This window comes from Nannospalax galili, unplaced genomic scaffold (genome assembly GCF_000622305.1).
Source record: "Nannospalax galili isolate Female #2095 unplaced genomic scaffold, S.galili_v1.0 scaffold634, whole genome shotgun sequence".
Lineage (NCBI taxonomy): Eukaryota > Metazoa > Chordata > Mammalia > Rodentia > Spalacidae > Nannospalax > Nannospalax galili.
In genome coordinates this window covers 2,355,440-2,360,855 of record NW_008336853.1, presented here as the reverse complement: position 1 = coordinate 2,360,855, position 5,416 = coordinate 2,355,440, and the positions used below count along the sequence as shown (strand labels likewise).

At 46.8% G+C, this 5,416-nt stretch overlaps 1 protein-coding gene across 1 annotated transcript in view; it reads left to right on the top strand.

Moving 5' to 3' along the window:
* Positions 1 to 442: 442 nt before the first annotated feature.
* The window catches only part of Dnai2 (dynein axonemal intermediate chain 2), a 50,965-nt gene continuing 45,991 nt past the window's right edge, over positions 443 to 5,416 (top strand). The window contains exon 1 of the mRNA XM_008831510.2: positions 443 to 495. The gene's annotated coding sequence lies outside the window, so the exon portion shown is untranslated. The remainder of the gene's footprint in view (positions 496 to 5,416) is intronic.

Sequence of the window (5,416 nt, the reverse complement as noted above, 5' to 3'; positions counted from 1 at the left end):
TTTAGAAGCCTCTATATTTTAAATTTGTTTTTATTTCATGCATATGTTTTGCCTGCATGTATGTAAATGCACCTGTGTTGGCAATGCCCAACATGGAGGGCGCAGGGTCCCCTGGAACTGGAGTTACAGATAGCTGTTAGCAGCCATGTGGGTGCTGGGAATCGAACCTGGTTCTCAAGCCAGTGCTGTAACTGCTGAGCCATTTCTGCGGCCTCTAGAAGCCTTTATTTATCACTACTGGGGTTTTACTAAGTCTGTTAACTTTCCTCCTCCTCTGCACACCTCCTCCAGGGAAGGGAGGAGAGACTGGCTGGGGCTTGGGACTGGGTGGACCCAGGTCACGTGCTCCAGGTTGCCGGCCCCCCCCCCCCCCCCCCCCCGCGCGCCCCGGGTTGCTAGGCAACCGGTAAACTCCGCGTCTCTCCGAGCCGTTTGAGCGTCGCAGAAGTCGGGACGTGGCTTGGGCGCTTTCGTGGCAGGAAGAGCCGAGCCAGGGTAAGGGGTGGGTGCGGGGAGAACGTCCGAGTCCGGAAAGGACCGTGTAGAAAGAAGGGGAGCTCTCTCCAGGGTAACAGTCACCAACAGTGCAAGAATCCTAGGAGGATTTCTTCTGGGAGAGCTGTAGGATGCTGGAGTCAGGACCAGCGCTTCTAGCTCCCTCTGATACCTTAATCCTAGCTGCCCAGAATATTCTCCAAATTCCACCCCCCCCCCCACCAAACCTTGCCTTTTGCACCACCACCTCACAAGGTCCTGCCACACCGCAGTGTCCTGAAGCTAGCGGGATCTCTTTCCTGCCCCAGGTGAATGGTGCAAATATTCAGCCTTGGGAGGGTGGGGCTATTAAGAAGAGAGCTTGGGGATTGGGGGGCTGGAGAGATGGTTCAGCCGTTAAGAACACTTGCTGCTCTTGCGGAGGACCTAGGTTTGGTTTCCAGCACCCACGTGGTAGCTAACAATCGTTAAGTCAAGTTCCAGGGGATCTGACGCCCTCTTCTGGTCTAGGTAAGGCACCAGAAATGTTTGTGGTGCTCATACAAACACACAAGCAAAATACTCATACACATAAAGCAAACTTTAAAGTTTCTTTTAAGAATGGGGCAATATGGGAAGGGACACACGCCTGTAATCCCTATACTTGGGAGGCTGATGCAGGAGGATCGCTGTGAGTCTGAGGCCAGTCCAGGCTACTTAATGAGTTCCAGACCAGCTGGGCTAAGAGTAAAAACCTGTCTCAAAAAAACAGAAAGTGGGGCGTGGTGGCGCACGCCTTTAATCCTAGCACTCAGGAGGCAGAGGCAGGTGGATCTCTGTGAGTTCAAGGCCAGCCTGGTCTACATAGTGAGTTCCAGGACAGCTGGGGCAACAGAGAGACCATCTCAAAAAGACCAAAAAAAAAAAAAAATGTTGGAGAATCACAACTGGGTGCAGTTACCTATTTTAAATACTTTTCATTCACTGGAGCTGACCATTAGGGTACATGACCCAATCAAGGTCACACCATTGTTAGTTCTTTCAAAGCCTGTGAAGTTGATCTTTCCTTCAAGTTCAATGTTTGACCCTTGTCTTGACCACTGAGGAGCATCTTCTCAGGCCTGTTCCCCTTCCTTCTTCAATCTCTTGGTTATTGGAGTCTTTGCTTTGGTTTTCAAGGTGAGAAGACAGGGCATAGAGGAAAGTTCTCTAGAGAGTCCAGGCAGATGGTTAGTGTCAGTTGCAAACTCAGCAGGTAAAATAGTAAAGATTGGGTTCATTCTCTCCTTGAGACCCTGGGGAGGTCACTGTGTTTCCCTGAAGGAGACAGTGTTGCTGGGGTGAGGGGCGAGTGGGGACAGGTACACAGATTTGCATCACTCTTTTTCTGGGGCCTCCTTCCCCCTTCCCAGCCCCTCTCCTTCTCCATCTTCCTGTTGACCCCAGGGTTGAGGGAGCAAGGAGGAGGATTCACCCTAGGAGGTCTGCCTCTTAGGAAGGTCAAGAGAGTGAATCCCTTGGGACTATAGAATTCCAGAAGGTTCTCCAGGATGTGAAGTGGGGGGAACCCTCTATCTGTATTGGTCTCCTGGCAAGGCATCTCAGTCCCAGACACCCAGAAGGGCTGCCTCAAGGGACAAAGATGAAGAGGAAGATGTTTCCCTGTCCTTACTGTGTCCAGTCCAGTGAGGAGAGCTGACCCCCCCTCCTACAAGTTCCCACACTGACACTCCTGCTTCCTGCATTCCCTGGGGCCTCCCTCCCAGCTCAGTTACCAAGCTTCCTCTTAAGTCATGGGGGGGGGGGGCAGTTCTCTCCAGGAATTGCTTTGCTTATTATTACTTCACAAGGTAAGTTTTTCATGTTTGTTTTTTGATCTTTTTGAGATAGAGTCTCTCTGTAGCCCCAGCTGGCCTAGAACTTGCTATGTAGACCAGACTGGCCTTGAACTCACAGAGATCTGCCTGCCTCTGCTTCCCAAGTGCTGGGATTAAAGGAGTGCACCCCCATGCCCAGCTAAGTTTTGTTTTTATTTTTTAAAAATATTTAATATTTTTATTATGTGTATGCATGCATTGCCCGCATGTAAGTAAGTACACTTGTGTCGTGCCAACGGTGGTGGAGGACAGAAGAGGCTGTCAGATCCCCTGGAACTGGAGTTACAGACAGTTGTTAGCTGCCATGTGGGTGCTGGGATTTGAACCTGGGTCTTCTGCAAGAACAGTGTTCTTAACTGCTGAGCCATCTCTCTAGCCCTAAGTTTTGTTTTTATATTTGGTGAAAGTTCTCCTCTGATTCCCTTCACCAGGATGCAGGATACTATTAAATTTTTGTGTTAGGGCCAGAGCATCTAGGTTCTTTATGGGAATGACTTATAAAACGGACAGAATCTGTACTAATGTTTTTTAACCTTGCAATCCCCCCAAAATCCAGCAAAGTCATTGAACCATGTGCTCTTGTGACCTGGGAACCTCAATTTGCTGCTCCACCCAAAGATAATGAATGAATCTGGGTATGCTTGAGAATTAACATATCAAAACACTGAAAGGCAGTGGGGACATCTTCATTGAAAACAATGAAGATTGAGAAAGAGTGCTTGACGTTGTGTGTAGAGATGTTTTAGGCCTAGGGATGAAAAAGCAAGGGTCTGATAAGGGTAGATCTGTTGGTAGTCCCCAAAACTGATGCTGGAGGAAGATTTTCAATAAAAGTATGAATGAGGCCCAACTCCAGGACACAGTTCTAGACGCAATTCCAAGAGACATTTGGAGGAATGGGTATCCTCCAAGTTCAGGCCCAATTCTTTTTTCTTTTTTATTTTTTTTTACTGTTGTTTTGTTTTTGAGACAGGGTCTCCTTGTAGCTCCAGCTGACTTGGAATTCACTATGTAAACCAGGCTGGCCCTGAAATCACAGAGATCTGCCTGCCTCTGCTTTCTGAGTGCTGGGATTAAGGCTGTGCGCCACCACATCCATCTTGGGCCCAACTCTTAAAAACTAACATTGATGCTTTTAATCCCAGCACTCCAGAGGCAGAGGCAGGTGGATCTCAGTGAGTTCAAGGCTAGCCTGGTCTACATAGTGAGTTCTAGGCCAACTGGGGCTACAGAGAGACCCTGTCTCAAAAAGACCAAAAATAAATAAATAAGCCAGGCATGGTACATGCCTTTAATCCCAGCACTGGGAGGCAGAGGCAGGTGGATCTCTGTGAGTTCAAGGCCAGCCTGGTCTACATAGCGAGTTCAGGCTAGCTGGAGCTACAGGGAGACCCTGTCTCAAAAAAAGACAAATAATAAATAAATAAATAAATAAATAAATAAATAAATAAATACTAACATTAAGAGTCACAAACTGGGTATGGCTATGTGCACCTTTAATCCTAGCACTCAGGAAGCAGAGGCAGGTAGATCTCTGTGAGACTGAGTTCCAGGATAACTGGGGCTACAGGGAGACCCTATCTGATAAAACCAAAACAAAAGTCTGGCTGTTTATTTCAGGCATTAACTGTAGTGCAGTGACACCAGTGTCCCTGTGTTTGAGATTCACGGGAGCTGGGGTATAGCTCAGTGGTGGAGCACTTATCTGGTGTATGTGAGGTGCTGGGTTCTATCCCCTGCACTATATGTGTTCTGGTTTCTGTCTGTTGCTGTGATAAAACACTCTGACCAAAAACAACTTTGGGAAGAAGAAAAGGTTTATTTTAGCCTACACTTCCAGATAAGAGTTCATCACTGAAGGAAGTCAGGGCAGGAACTCAAGGCAGGAATCTGGAGCAGAAACTATGGAGGAAGGCTGCTTCCTGGATCTCTCAGTTAGCTTTCTTTCTTTTTTTTCTCTATAGCCCCAGCTGGCCTGGAATGCACTATATAGACCAGGCTAGCCTCAAACTCACAGAGATCCATGTGCCACCATGCCCAGCAGTTAGCTTTCTTTTAACTTTTACAAAAATTTTATTAAGAATTTCATACATGTATATAAGGTGTTTTGATCAAACCCATGCCCACTCCCTCCCCTCTAACATTCCCCCCTCTGAAGAGGTAACCCTAAAATCTTTTAAGGATTAGATACAAGCTCCTAAATACTTTTGACATTTTTGGCCTTTGGAACAGAATATGTTGCTAACAGGCCCAAGGACATTTTGACTTTTACCAAGAAATTGGCTACATTTCTTTGAGGTCTTTTTACCCTAACTGCCTAGCCAATTCCTACCTCCTTATCACACCATCCTCTGAAGGGGTTACCCAAATTGCCAATAGGGCATAGGGATGCAGACTGCTCTGACTTCTTCCATGCTGAACAGAGACACAGGGTGAGGCAATTGGAGTACCCCTTCAGTGGGTCTATCTAAAAGACTCCCAAATTGCATAACTCTTGTCTCTAAGGGAAAAGAAAGTCCTTGAATCATGAATAGGAGATGTGAAGGAGAAGTAAAGGCAAGAGTAATTAGCATTGCAAGTTCTAGACAGGGAACTAGAATAAAGTCAGAACAGGGCACTTTTCAAATGTTCGTATGAGAGTCCATTGGAGTTTCTTTTGACAAGGGCTTCCAAAAGCATCCCTCTATTGGGTTCCTCCTCATTTTTCTTTTGTCTTCCAAGGCTGTACTAGTTGGCTGGGAAGAGTGGCTAGATACTCAGGTGAGGGTCCAGTGACCCTGCTTGGCACTCCTTTAATGAATGAGTACAGCCGTCAACAAGCCCAATTCTGACTGTTTAGCAATCAGGCTCAGCAGAAGTCATGATGACGGTAGTTATTTCATGCAGAAGGGACTGCTGTATAGCATCATCTTATTAAAAGGACCTGGAACTTAAAAGGATTTGGTGCTAGGAGCCACATATGAAGGAGAACATGTGTCGTTTACGTTTAATAAGATGATGCTATACAGAAGTCCCTTCTGCATGAAATAACTACCATCATCATGACTTCGGCTGATCCTGATAGC